This window comes from Anopheles stephensi, chromosome 2, assembly GCF_013141755.1.
Source record: "Anopheles stephensi strain Indian chromosome 2, UCI_ANSTEP_V1.0, whole genome shotgun sequence".
Taxonomy (NCBI): domain Eukaryota; kingdom Metazoa; phylum Arthropoda; class Insecta; order Diptera; family Culicidae; genus Anopheles; species Anopheles stephensi.
This window is the reverse complement of record NC_050202.1, coordinates 47,370,986-47,385,648: the sequence shown is the minus strand read 5'-3', so window position 1 is coordinate 47,385,648 and position 14,663 is coordinate 47,370,986. Positions and strand designations below refer to the sequence as shown.

Below are 14,663 nucleotides of genomic sequence, written 5' to 3'. Positions count from 1 at the left end.
TTCGATCGACGACGCAATAGAGAAGATATCACCGTCGAAAAGATATCCTTCAGAATTCGCTTATTTTGAGTGATAGTCACCTAGACGGCGTGTTTTGGAGATCAATGTCCATCTTATCCAGGATATTCTGTATCGTTTAGACAGATCTGATCCCTGGATCCCGAGCATTACAACGATTTAGCTATCAGGTGGTAAGACTTTCACACGGCAGGACCTGGTTCAAGTCTAGTAACCCTAGATGGCAGGCATGACCTGAGAGGTGGTTAGGCCAAGAAAGAAGAAGAAGAGAAAGAAGCGACAAGACCTAGACAAGATTCCTCAACAATTTCTAATGCATTTGCTCAACACTGTCAATTGGTCAAAGTTTAGCTCTTACTAGACGTCCTTGTATATGCCTTACTGCCTCACTATTTCTATCTTTTTTAAAAGATGTTGTAGTGTTTCCTGCTTTATTGGTCACGCGTCCGTCCAGTTTGGCGGTCTAAGCTTGAGAGTGACAGTCCTGTTCGGATTTGTTCGGCTGTACATCTCCTTCGAGCCTACACCTTCACTTACACTTTACTATGGTAACGCTTCCATATGAAGCACACCACGAGGTGATATCGTTTTTGGTTCAGATCGACTTAAGCTTCGATGAATTACGATGTTCTCGCACATAGATGCGCTAATCACCATGTAAGGCATGTAAGGAACATTTTTTGAATTGAGGTTTCTGGACTGTTTTGGCCATAGCTACACCAAATCAACTGATAATTCTGTAATATGTCGGCTATGGATGAGAAACACCGGAAAATTGGTTATCCCAAATCGTGAAAATCAATCCATACTTATCATTGCGCAAGTTATTGTTTTGTTACACAAAATCAAATCATTTGCAATCGTTTCGTTGTTGCTTTTCTTCATAAAAAAATGGATCAACATTAATTAAATTATATCGATCACTGTCTGATGTGCGCGGGATGGTGAATTTTGTTCAAATTAAATTACACACTTCATTACCTACGATGGCACGCGGTGAAGGAAAGCGCCGTTAAGTAATCCTTTCGCGCTCATTACCTACACAGTCCTCCAACATTATCTCCTATTTAGCAGCCAGTGGTAGTGGGTGATATCGATCAGTGTGATGTTACCCTAATTTGCAGTAATGATCGTCTGTTTGCATGCACAATTCGCAACGTTTTGCCGAGTAACGAATATGCGGGATCGTCTATGCAAACCAATCAACTATGCAGATCGTCGTGACATAATACGGCCAACATTAAAGTGAAATCATGGTAGGAGAAAGAGAGCGGGGCAGAGTCGAAACGTTGACCGAATTGATGCGATCACCCACAAAACAAAAGACAAACAGACGTCCCTTTCCCATCAGCGGTAGTGTGGTGTGATTTGAAGGTGCATTTGGGAGGTTCCTGTCGGTCCAATCTGAAATTCATAACATTATCCGACCATTTTTACACACCACCAGAAAGGAAGAGTTACAGGGTCTGAATGATGATGATGGTGCTACTCGGCGATTTGGTGGGTTGACAAAGATTTAGTGCGAATAAAACTGGGGTGAAAACGAAAAGAAAGTATAAAGCGCGGTTTGTTAAGCATCAGACGTCTGTGCAGGTGTCAACCAGACGAAAGACACGAGTGGCACGCGCCATCCGCCGGTCATTAATCTGGACTTGCGCAATCCGGGGTAGTACGCATCAACGATGGGAAGCAGCAGCGTGCAAAGTATGGTGCGTCCGTGACTTTCGGCTGAACGGCGCTGCCTTCCGCATTGGAAGTTATTTAATTCTGGCATCAAGGAGTGCTCGAGCGTTCGATGCAAATGGTGTGAAAATGTCAATCAATCGTCGGCCACTTTTAGTTCCATTTTAGTTAAATTTTTCTTATCGTATTGTAAAATAAATTATTAATTTATTAAGTCGTTTTTCTTTCTTTTATTTTAACAGATACACTTTCAGAAGTCAATTCTATTCGATCGCAGTGAGGTTCCACGTCCATCCTTCCAAAAGTCATGGACTAGGGGCCACTTTTAGACGGAAGCATAAAGGGCGTGGAGCCATTCTTATGAGTCGAGCAGTATCCCGTTATTCACACCTCGTCCGAAGGCACGAATCATCTGTCGGTAAGTGTGTTTATGTGAACGTTTATGTAGAATAGAACCATTCTCCGTGGTTGCTGAAAACGGAAATGAAATATTTATTGTTCGAAAGCCCGGGTCAAATGACCGATTGATTTTTTGTTGTTGCGTGTGTTGGTGGTAGCTTCATCATGCTGACGATGAGCAAAAAATTAAATTATGCTAATCTCGAACCACCGCACAGTGAGGTGCTTCAAAATCACAATCAAATTGTATGACGCCACTGGAATCGATAATATTGTAATTATTAATTACATTTTTGTGCACCTTCAGCCGTGCCGTAGCTGTAGCTCCTCGTTTCAATTGCGCCATGTGTGTACGTTAACTGTAATTTTCCTTTATGTGTTTATTGGTTGATTTAAACGAAACGAAGAGAGAGAGAGAGAGGGAGCGAGAAAAAACACAGAACCACCTTCAACCATCGTACCACTTCAAAGTGCTTACCTATCGTCATTGGTGCTGCTGTGTAGCGGAACGCTTAGAATACTGAATTTGTTTGCAGTTGATTGACTTAATCGTTTGTATCGTTTATTTTTTGCTTTTGCTGTCCTGTTTAAACCAAACACAGCCTTTGTTCATCGTCATTCCCTTTGGCGAGGTTTTCGGTCGGCGGTTATCCGACGGGCTGAAGTTCCGCCGTTTGTTTCCCTTTTTTGGATTGAATTCCGCGGTTTCAGCCCTTTTTCACAGCTGTCCGGTTTGGGAGCCGTCAGCACATTATCAGAAATAGATTTAAAAAAATATAAACCCAAAGAAAACAGGAGGAAAAAGAATTCTGCAGCAGTAAGCAAGTGCGCGACGCTGTGACTAGTCGGGTTCGTCGCTTGTCGCTCACACGACACGATACGGACGGTAGGCGTTGTACGGGGTCGGCTAGTACCGTTGAGCGTTGCGCTTGTGGTTATCGTGTTTTTTTCTGTTCTAGTAGACATTTTTACGCATTGTTTGAAATAGGAGACGGCTCAAAACAAATCGAATGAAGTTTTAAATTACACTACGAATCACCTTTCCCGGCACCCGAGTGAGAAACGATTTATTGACTGCTGTGTTCTTCTTGTTCCTTCTGAGCTGCGAGCCCACGGGTAGAATTGAATTGCAATAAAACAATTCTCACACCTCACTGGTTCAGGACCGGTCATCGAAACTTGCTTGTGTGTGTGTGCGTTTTATGCACGATTGGCAAAAATTAGTCGAGCGTATCCGGAGCAAGGGTTTTAACTGTGGTGACTGACGCAGAAGAAGGTTCGCAAATAGTGTGTGTGTTGAGCTGCAACAGCTGTGCTGTGAGGTAATGCGTCGAATGCGCTAGGATTATGTAAATTGAAGTATGTAGTGGCGCCGGAAAATTATCGGGTCGCTTCGATTGGAGTCTGATGTGTGTGGTTATGGTTGTGCACGCAGTGCCATATAACGGCTGCGGACCAGATCAATTAAGGCGGGTTAAGGCTTCGAAGCTATGGGCGCATGTCTTTGAATGCGTTAAATAAGACCTGTGCGACTGAAAAAAATAATTATTTTTAATATGTTATTACCTTAATATAAATGCTTCATCGAGTCCAACAAACTAAGCCATTTTAGTCTGTTTACTGTCATGAAAAGGAAACTATCATTGTACCTTCGTTCCAGCCTTAATTGAACAAGTGTTAAGCATGAGCAAGAAATGTGGTAAAAGTCTCTGTTAAAGTAGCTGCTTCAAGTCACTCCAAGCAAATGTTAACCACTTTGTCGATATCCACCGGCGGAACAAATCAAAGCAAATAGCATAGAATTTCTCTTTTTCCTGGTCGAGTACGCCCTCGTATGTGAAGTTGTAATCTGCTGTACTACAATCGCATTCATAAGATGGGGGGAGCACACATACCATCCCAAGTTCAATGCTCCCGGTCCGAAGAGATGCTTCACAATTGCGGCACGGGGTAGTAGTGCACACTGTTAACAATGCACTCAGCTCGCGATCTCCGCGCGATCGACAGATGCCTCACACGAAATGACAGGCATGTATCTGCTGTGATACGTTCGTGTTGAAGCATTTTCCACTTTGGAGGCCATTTTTCTGACTATGCGCGATGCCGATGCTTCGGTCGGAAGGGATATACCATTCGCTTGCGTTACATTAAATGTTTGATCGGCCATTTTTCCCATTGCCGATTAAAGAAGAGGAAAGTGAAAATTTTACAGGTGATTTTTCCTCCGATTCGATTTGCCTCGTTACGCGAACGCCTTCATCTGCGCATGCGAGTGTGTGTGAGTGTGGTCGGCGTAATGTGTATGCTTTCAGTTTCGATCCGATTTAATGTCTCAGCTTTTTTTTTCTCTTACACTGTGTAGATTTAAATTGTAACACTTACTATCCAGGGAGGAGCACATTAAGCTGGCTCTAGAAAAGGGTGTTCGGTGGTGAGTTTTCACTCGGGGTGGTTCATTTTCTTCCGTTTAAATCAAATTTAAGCGATCGCATTCAACAGGAAGGAAACGAGCCCGGTACCAATCCGGTTAGGAATCATTTTTGGGTGATCGATTTGAAAGCATAGATCGGGTTTTCCTGTTGCTTTTCATGGGAATTAGCAACGTTGAGGTCTGGCGTTGTCCGGCCGCAGCCGCAGCTAACTTTTAAGTAGCGACACACCCAAGCGCCGAGAGACAAATCAATTCCTACCGGTGGCACAACAGCGCCAGTCATCGAAACCATCACTTTTCTCACGAAGCTATTTGGGGTGAATGTGAGATTTGGGTTGATGTGAGGTTTCAAAAACTCTTGATGTGAATTGTGGAAATCTTTTTTTTTCTTCATCGGTGTGCATTTGGAGGTATCGTTAAATATCTGTTTCCGTTTGGTGTTCGCAAGCGATCGCGAACCGTTTAATGTCCTTACATTTGCATGGATTTTTTACCGGGTGAGAACAACTCGGCACTAAGTAGGAACGGGTTGGGAAACACAAATTTTGTTACTAAGATTTTTAAATCACCACAGCTTTTAGGAGTTCTTTTTTCTTTTTGAATCAAATAATTCAACTTACCGCCCAAAATACCGTTGATAATACAAACAGGCAAAGAAAATGACAATAATTCAATGTTGCTCTCTAGCTGTCCCGGTTGAAGCAGTTAAATCATCTGTTCTGATCTTATCCAGGCACTAGGCTGTTGTTCACAAGTCAGCATGTCATCAGCTAAACGGGATACATCATCACAATGGTAATCACAATCCGCTGTGTAACGGTGATAAAAATTCTACGAAAATGTACCCAACGGAAACAATCGTAAGCAAAGCCTTAGTGGGGCTAGGGCCGGGGGAAAACAATGTGGAAATGTGTTGTCAGTTCTTTTTTTTTCATGGTTCTTGTCTGCTTGATTTAATAAATTGTCTGAAGGCATAGAGCCCCACAGTATATTTATGAAAATGTTTTCTTAACATATACATACATATTTTATCGTGCTTTAGAAGTGCTTAAAACGATCAGTAATTAGAGTTGAAGCTTATTAAGTGGCAACTTACTTCATCCATTATAAAGTTCACAAATAATGTGTAGTTGTGCAAATCGTCAACTTGCATATGCTCGCGGTTATATTTCGGATGTTAACTGAAATAGTCAAACGATTATGACATGAACAAACCTTCTTTTATGGTTCACTTTCGGTTGAAAACAATGGTTGCATCCTACACCAGCGTATACAAGTAATGCTGTGTGGTTGTGTGTTTTTTTCCTTTACACTAGATTAAATGTTTTTTTTTTTGTTCCGAACTCAACTTAACATGCTCGCCTTTACACGTCTGCATCTTACCGTACCCTCCATTAATCCATCAGACATCATAGGCTAGTTGAATTAAACAAGGAATAAAAATAAACAACGTATTGTCTGGTGGTAGAGCAGAAAAGTAGACCAACAATGGCTCTCGAAAAATTCAGCGTGAACGTCATTGCAAAACGCAAAAACAAACAAAAAATGCTAACGATAAATTCGGAGGCAAACTTGGTGCGTGAGTTTGCAAAATTGTTGCGGGGTTAGCTGACGGAAGTGACATTTGAACCGCTCGTTGAGCTGCACATGAGCGTCACTATCCCTAAATCTAATCGTTCGCTTTGTTAATGTTCTCTAGCCTTATTCGCACACTTCAAGATTGACAGACACAATTGGATGTGACGTGTGGCATTGTCTAATAGAATTGAAGCGCTGATATTGATCAATAAAGTTAACCTTCAACTTTAAACGACTACTCATATGCACGTAAGGATCTTTTTAAATAAAATCACTTATTAGAGCGTTTTCTCTTTTTTGTATTCTTATCTCTTCCGGTAAATCTGTGTTTTTAATCGTCAATGTCAGAATGATGCTGACTGTTCAATAACTGCTAATCTCAAAACTATCTTTCGGAACCTATGGATTTATAAAATTACTTTACCGCCATCATGTTTAAATCAATTAAGATTCGTATTAAAAAGTACTGATATAAATTTTCCAATGGGTGTCCCAATACACGGTATCATGACCAAGCTTTGTATCATGTGTTTTTGATGAACTTTAACCTTTTCTATCGTGCCTTTGATGTACAGACAAAATAAGACAGAGTTATCAGTTGACTTGAAATAATGATGGCCTATGGGGTGATTGCAATAGAAACTTAGGATATTCTAAGACTTCTATTCCTGGATGTTGTGAAGCACATTTGGTCACATAGGTCAATCGTACTTTACTGTCTGATGATTTTATTGTTTTGAGTGTTGGATCTAGGGTTAAGGCAGGGTCAAAACTATTCTGGACTAGTTAAGCCTTGCTATCAGTAGATAATCAGTCCTCACTAGGGGAAAGGAGACGTTCCAGATGGAATTTGATCCACGGTTTTGCCTTGTAGAAACCGGCGTCTCTATTATTTTGGCCACCAGACCGCACCATAGACGTCTTCGTCTATCTTACTCAAAAGAAGCAGATGACAGCGCTTGTGCAAAAAAAACTTGGCATCGGTCGTTAGATTTCAAACTGACATTATCACCTCATGAGGACCTTAACAATATCCTAAGGATTAAGAACAAGCATCTTATATAGAGTTGCACCTGATCGCACAGACTCAAGAAGAGCTGAAAAAATCAAACGAGTGTCTTCTCAATTTCCCAAAAACATGTCTTCTGTTTCATCAGTCTTATCGTAACTGGTGCAGATAGTTATGTGACACCAATTTTATAACAAGTACCGAGATTTATAGTAAGTCTTGTGGTACGCGAAGACATTCATTATAATTTTATTAGAACTCAATTGAATGTATAATAAATCCCTCAGGTTATTCGCCTCTCACAGCAAACCAATTACCCAATGCGGTACGTGCCAGCACACCACATTCAATAAAAGCAACTGTTGAGCAGTGTAATAAACATAACTTTAACACCGATTACAATTCCATCTGCCGCAAAGCATCTGGCAAAGGAATTAAATAACACTGCACAACACAATCGCCGAAGGGAATCGCGCCCGGGCGCACAAAAGGCATCCCCAGCAAACCCCATACATTCATTGCCTTTGCATTTTTGTGTTGCCACATGCCAAAAGGGTAAAAGCAAAAGTGTAGATGCGCAAGTAAAACAGTGCGCAATCTGTTTTCCCACATTCCTGTCGATAGTAAATAGTCCGCAAAAAAAAAAAATGCTCATCAAAGGCACATTTTAAGTGTGCGGCCACATATTCTTCCAGCTGGGTAAAACAGCTCTACTTCACGGTTTCACGGTCGGAAGGATGAATGATGTGCAAACAGCAAGCGTTTAGCATTTACATTAGAGCAAATTAAGCTAGAAGCCAACAATGCGCAATTCTTCACATATTGCGCACATCCCGCGGAAGAACAGGTATCGATAAACCCTTTGCATCGACGCATCCGTGAGATAATCGACATTTTATTGTACCACCACGCATGATGCATGATGGTGATGGTCGAACTGACTGAAATTGGTGTTTTCACTTTCATCCTATATAAAGCACGGTAAGGTGCGCCTGCGGACGTGAAATAACACCATCCGGTCGACTTCTTCTTCCGATCGAGCGATCGTGCGGGTGCGGATCCACAGCACGTAATTTGTACCGGGTGCGGTTTTGTCTTAACAATTTTAACCAAGATGAGAGTGATGCCTCCGACGTGAGTGTGAGGTTTGGCGTGTTGCGTCATAATTTCTCTTTAATTGTTCCTTACGACGTTCGGGCGCGATCCGATGGATACGTTTGCGGCCGTTTCCGGAAGGTGGTCGAATATTTTCATTTTAGAAATTTAACCTTTCTTATCGCCTTTTTGTTGTAAGATGAACATCACACACACACACTCACACGGGAACTCAACTCTACCCGTCGATATTTAGACCTGAGACGGCGGTCATCTGGTGTGTGTCTTTTGACTCATCGGTTAGTTGGGAATGCACCGGAAGGGATCGGTGAAGGTTTTCGAATTTTGTCGTCACAACTTAATTCAAACAAAGGCAACGATAAAAAACACAGTGTCGAAATCTCTCCCCAAAAATTGCCCCCCAAAACACGGCGAGAGAAACGGTGGTCTTTGATGTATGAGAACGTCCCCAACATGGGAAGGAAGCTTTTCCTGCTTCCAGCGGTGGACAGGTTTTCCGGCCGGGCATTTTGTTTTTTTGTTTTTCGCCCCTTTTCCGCATGCGCGTTGCAGATCTAATTTTGGACGTGGTTGATTAATTTAATTTACGGACAACAGGGCTTCCCCTTTTGTTTGGGAGCCCGGGGTTTTCCAATCACCAATTCACCGGATGCTGCCGGTTCAGAGACACACACAGCAAAGAAAGCATGGGGAGGAAAAGAAACCATCGGGGAACTCAAACTTGCAGCGATTGAGGGTTGGTTTTTTTTACTGAGAAAATGTACTGATTGGATTCGTCGTCTAGTTTGGTTGTTTGGTGTGGTTGAGCGATGGACGACAGAGACAAAATAAGACCAAATTAAATAAAACAGTAAATTAGATCCGTGACAGCCGCCAAGCCTCATCTTGATTTTAAAGCGCTGTAGTGTTTCAACACAAACAATGAAACGCATTACGACAAGTGCAGTGACGGTGACATTTTGCTCTCCCGTCCAAGTGCATTGAGGTGTGTAATGTTAAGGGCAGGGAAGCAAAAGAAAGCACAGTTGTTTCTCGCTTCGACGTATCATTAATCAAGTTTGTTACGAGTTGACAAAATTACCACGCGAGGTGTCATTAAAGAGCGAAATTGTTGTCCTCGAACGTCGGGCAGGCGGAAGGAGATCATGTCTCGTTTGGCCGATGGTGCATGATGGAATTGGAACTTTTGCTTCAATTCTCCAGTGCCTTATGTCACAATGATATTATGTTTTCAAGCGACGAACCTGAACGAACCGTTCCAATCTCGCGCTTGGTCCACAATTTGTTCTTCTGTGGTTTTGAGAGAAAAATAAACGAGGAAACCAAAATCAACCAACAGTGGAGAGAGTGATGGTAAGCGATTCGTTTTTGAACATGAACGATCTCCATTTATCATTGTTATTCTGTGGTTGGTGTGAGATAGGAGGAAGAAAATACGATTTTTTTTTTGTTCGTCTGCTGCTGTCGCTGCTGTGGAGACGCATTCCCGAGCTGCATCCCGTTTGTTGTTCGATCGATCGAAACTGATTATAAAACCAGCAAATACAAATCATCGTGCACCGTGGAAAATGGGCCACCACTACGCCACCGGTACAAGAACGGAATTCAGTGATATTGCTTTTCCGTGTCCGGGTGCGCGCGCGCTCGCGGTGCTGTGTAGCGCTAATCGGTGACCGTCTATCTCTGACAAACGTAATAAATCGCTATCGAACGGGTAAGCGGCGTAACGATGCAAACCCAACGCGAGTTGAGAATGTTGGGGTCTGTTAGAAAACTCTGTCACCTTTAGTTTCTCCACATGGAGCTTTTCAAACTTTCTTATAGATTCGAGAAAAAATGTTAAGCTTTAATCTTTGGGTGGATGTTATAGCTTGGATTAAGAATAATTTGAAATTCTATTCCATAAGACTAATAGAGAGATGCGGTACATTAATATAATCACAACGAAGAACAATTCATTAATGTATTCTTTCTTCTGTCAGTTTTTTACTAAAGAATGGTCTAGATTTTCTTATGTTTTATTTTAATATGTTGTTAAATGTGCTTTTACTCTATTTGGGTTGCAACATATGCAATGCCCTAGTGTCCCTAGCTATCCATTGTCTTTTGTATGGTGTCTTTTACGCCCAGACAAATATTGTCCGTGGATTTGGAACGACTATTGCCAAAAGAGTTGAGGAGCTCAGTTTTTTACAGGTTAGACTACAATATCTTCTCTCTTCTGGAGAAAGACGAAAGAATCTAATAGACGACAGATTGCCAGAGCTTCACAGAGTTTTAAGACCCCTCTCAATATAACAGAAACTTACAAGAAATCAAGGCTTTAATGTCCGGATACTTTATTGTTGTTAAACTTGCATCCAGCTCGCCCTAGATGTGTTAGATGTGTGACACGAACTAATCCATGTTACATGAGCTTTGAATGAGTTGCTGTCCAACAATTCTGTAATGATGATGAAAGATTACCGAAGACTGATCAATGTGAACATTTATTTTTAAGAAAAACATGGCTAAGGATCGGTGTTTGAATCTCATACTTATCGTTGTCACGTCGTGAGGACTGACCATCGAATTACTTGATGTTAAGAAGCCTAGGAAGCCATTAGATAGCTGACGTGAGTAAGTTGATCGAAGGGTCATCAGGATAGGAATGTAATGTTTTTGTAGAATTTTTGTTGGATTTTCTGTACTTAAAATGGAAGTCAATCATTCCTATCTCCTCATATTCAATAACTCATGGTTCTTTCACCACAACTAACAAAGCTTGGTTCATCATCTATCAGAAACTAATTCATCCACGGCTTGCCTTTCTGGAGGCGCAACATCTTCCCTATCGAAACTTTCTCGTCACTCCCCGTGCGTGTGTTCACTTTTGTTTTCTAAACCATTAACACCAAAATGATATGCAATAATTACGATTGCAAATGCAAAGGACCAATAAGCACGCAATGTCAGACGAATAGGATCAGCAAACAGAAGAAGAAGAAAAACAATTTCTCCCGCAGAGAAAATGACATCAAAACTCTCGGAAAAGTTGCGCGTTTTAAACACACACCTCATATATGCGTTGTATATGCATATTCTTTTCCCCCTTTTACCTTTCCCATTTAGCTGCTGCAATTTAGCGAGATACCTGTCACTATTTAGGCAATCATTTACGCCACTGTGTGCATTTTGACACGATTGCGCTACGCTCCTCTACCTGGAAGAAGTATGCAAAGTGAACGAGCGACCGACCGACGTCATTACTGCCGATCAGATCTCGAGGGCTCTCATCATTTCGGCAGTTGCGTTTTCGGCCGCCGCAGTCGTTCAAAAGTGCATTAAAAATAGCAGCGTTACAGTTGCACTTACCGCCAGTGCGACCGACAACACCGGCAGGTTGCATGTTTACCGGGGTGGCTCGTTGTGGCATCAATCGAATGGGAAAATCCGGAGCACTGATTGTGGCGAGGTGTGGCGGAAAAGACGGTCGAAGAAACCGAAGGAGAGAGGGAGAGAGAGAGGGAGAGCCGTAAAGGAGAACACGTGTTGTGTTTCTGTGTACTATTGCCCTAAATTTCGTTTATCAAAATAATTAACCGACCTACGGAAGAGCAAGCCAATGGCAGGTGAAAAGAGTAAGGTTTGAGTTTTCACTGCGGAGGTTAAATGGTGGAAAAGCTTAAAGTTCGAAGCTTTTCTATTTTGTTATTGAATAGAAACGTTTTAAACCGGATTTGATTACTTGCACTTGAATAAAAGATGTACTACTTTGAAGTGGTGCGTGCCAGGCTTAATTGGAGCTTAACATTGACCTGTAAATTCTCAGTTTTGTAGGATTTTTTGATGTTGAATTTTCATTAATGGTATTGGGTTATTGGATCATCTTTTGAACAATATATTATTTAAAAATAAAATATAAATAAACTACTTTGTCATAAAAATTTAGGACAATTTCCAGCTAATGAAGTAGATGAAAATATCCAACTATCAAGTGATTCCAAGTTTATAAAATGTCCCTTCGACCATCGAAACATTAATGATGTACCGAAGAATGCATCGAATGACTGTGCTGAAATCCATTCCATCGATCATCGGTGCTGGAGCTTATTTTCCTTACCTTTGCCGGCACTTTTTTCGAGGCCAACTCTACCAACCCCGTGATGTGCTGACGATGCACTTTACAATTGCTGACAATTGAACTGGGTCAGTGTTTTGGCCCCGCCCGGCAACTACCGTGGGCCTGTGCAATGGCACACTGGAACCACCTCAACACCTGCCGATGTAAACTTATTAGTGAAGGAGGAGTGGAAAGCGCACGAAGAGGACGACGGACAGACCTTGATTCTTCGATTGTGTGCATCCGCTTAATGGTCGGAAGTTGTTAACAGCTGCAGTTACTAACGAGTTGTGCACCTGAGCGGAAAAAGATACAACTAAGTGTTAATGGAAATAGCTTAAGACTTTGTGAGGGTACGATGTTTCCTAAATGACAACAGATCTAGATCAATGCATAAATCATACAGCATGATGTGTTAACACGCCACGGCAGAAAAGCCTTTTTCAATTTTCACTCACCGGTTGCAAAGCTGGTGCGTCGTTTCCAAAAACAAACCACGTGTCCAATCGTGAGACGACAGTGAAAGTAAGCCATCAATTTGTCTAATTGCCCCGGCAAAAGCTTCTCCCCCTTGTACAGGGTAATTGAGTTTTTCCCGTGACACACTGTACGGTGCGAAGGGCTCTCCAATTCGACAGCTGTGAAAAGGTGGGGGAAGGCTCGCGATGGAGGAGTGTCGAGGAAGCACCTTCGTCTGAGACTGAGTAATTTCATTCGGAAATTGAATCAATCAACCATCATCAACTGCGGAGCTGTGAGTGGCTGAAACACGTCGGAGTCATCGTACAAGGGTTCGCTCGTCGGTGATCGGCGTGCAGGAGAACTGTCACCGAGTGACAGATAATCGGTCGATTGGTAGTAGTGCCGCATGCAACCGACTTTGGCGGAAGCTGCCGTACGGTGCCGGTGTAACTGCTCCGTCCGTCCAATCTTGGGTGTCGATCGAGAGTGATCGGAGCCTGGTGGAACAGCTGTCACTGTAGTTGGGATTGGTCGTTTGGGGGAAAAACCATGCCATACCAAGCCAAGCAGCATTAAATCAAAGAAACGAGGCAGCGCTTCATATGATTGCACTCATCATTTCAATCACCAATTGTGTCTTCTGGCGGAATGGTGCCATCGACGAGCGGTTTTTGTCTAAGGAAAACAGACGAGCGTAGAAACAATGCAGGGAAATCATGCTGAGCTTTTGTAACTGCTTGATTGCTTGGTGGGTTTTACAAAATAAGCGTCAGCCATTATTGGCTGACTATTTTTATTAAAACTGTGTTGTCCTCCACACGCGATACAACTCTCTCGCGTTGAAGATAACACAATCATTACTGTAGCTTGTGAGTGAGTCTAGCACTGACATTGTTTCTTGGTGGTGGTCATTTTCGTGAAGACTGTTTCGTGTGAGCTAAATTAAAGTCTCATCAGTGGACGCCCAGTCCACAGCTATTCATAGTCCGGTGTCGACCGGTTTTGGGGTGTGTGTGTGTGTGTGTGTGAATGAAATGTTCCAGCATAACTTTCCTTCGCATTGAATTACACTTTCACCCGCACCGGTGATCAATACGGCTGAGCAACAAAACGGCGGTTTGCCAACGCCCCGAAACATCGTCACGATGAGATCTGTCCAGCAGCAGGTTTCTATCGAAGCCACACCAACCGATTCTAAGCGCTAACCGGCATCGACTGACCCGAATCGCCCGAACAGTGACACTTCCCTTTTATAGCAAGAGTGTGAAAGTAACTAACCTTTTTGCTCAAGCCAGCCCTTCCGGTTCGCCTGAACGTCATCTCCGACCGGCGACAGGTTCGCATAACCGCACGCGCCTTGTTAACCTAAATTATTATGCAAAACATCCTCCAAGATGCCCATCATCATCAGCAGCATCCACATCGCCGACGTGTTGTTTTCTTCAAGCTACACATTCTCAGAGGATGCTGTACATTGGCGTTGAGTGTGTAGAAATCGGGTGGAATTTCTTCTGATCGCATGCTAGAGACGACAATCCAGCAAGGTGTTTGCCACACGTTCACTTTTGCTGATGTTTCGACGACGACGACGACGCAGCTCGGAGAATCTGTTTTCAGGCTAGATACCTTTTGTAGTGCCCAGTGAACGGGTTTAAATTTGTTGAATATTTAGTAGTCGTGGTCTGTCTTCAAGAGAAGCATAAGCATCTTCAGAAGAAGCTTACTGTGGCGTATGTTTTTGCAATCTAACCTACTGCATTGAAAGGCAATTTGATAAGTTCTCGGTACTGATATAGTATAAATTTGTATAAAGTATATGTTAGTAAGACTGCAGGAAGTGCAGATGCCGTTGGTACAAGAATTTC

The 14,663-nt window shown here is 42.5% G+C and overlaps 1 protein-coding gene across 2 annotated transcripts in view; it reads left to right on the top strand.

Moving 5' to 3' along the window:
• Positions 1-14,663, top strand: part of LOC118507039 (mucin-17) — a 71,938-nt gene that overhangs the window by 30,676 nt on the left and 26,599 nt on the right. For both annotated transcript variants that reach the window (XM_036044992.1, XM_036044991.1), the window contains one exon: positions 1,944-2,119. The gene's annotated coding sequence lies outside the window, so the exon portion shown is untranslated. The remainder of the gene's footprint in view (positions 1-1,943; positions 2,120-14,663) is intronic.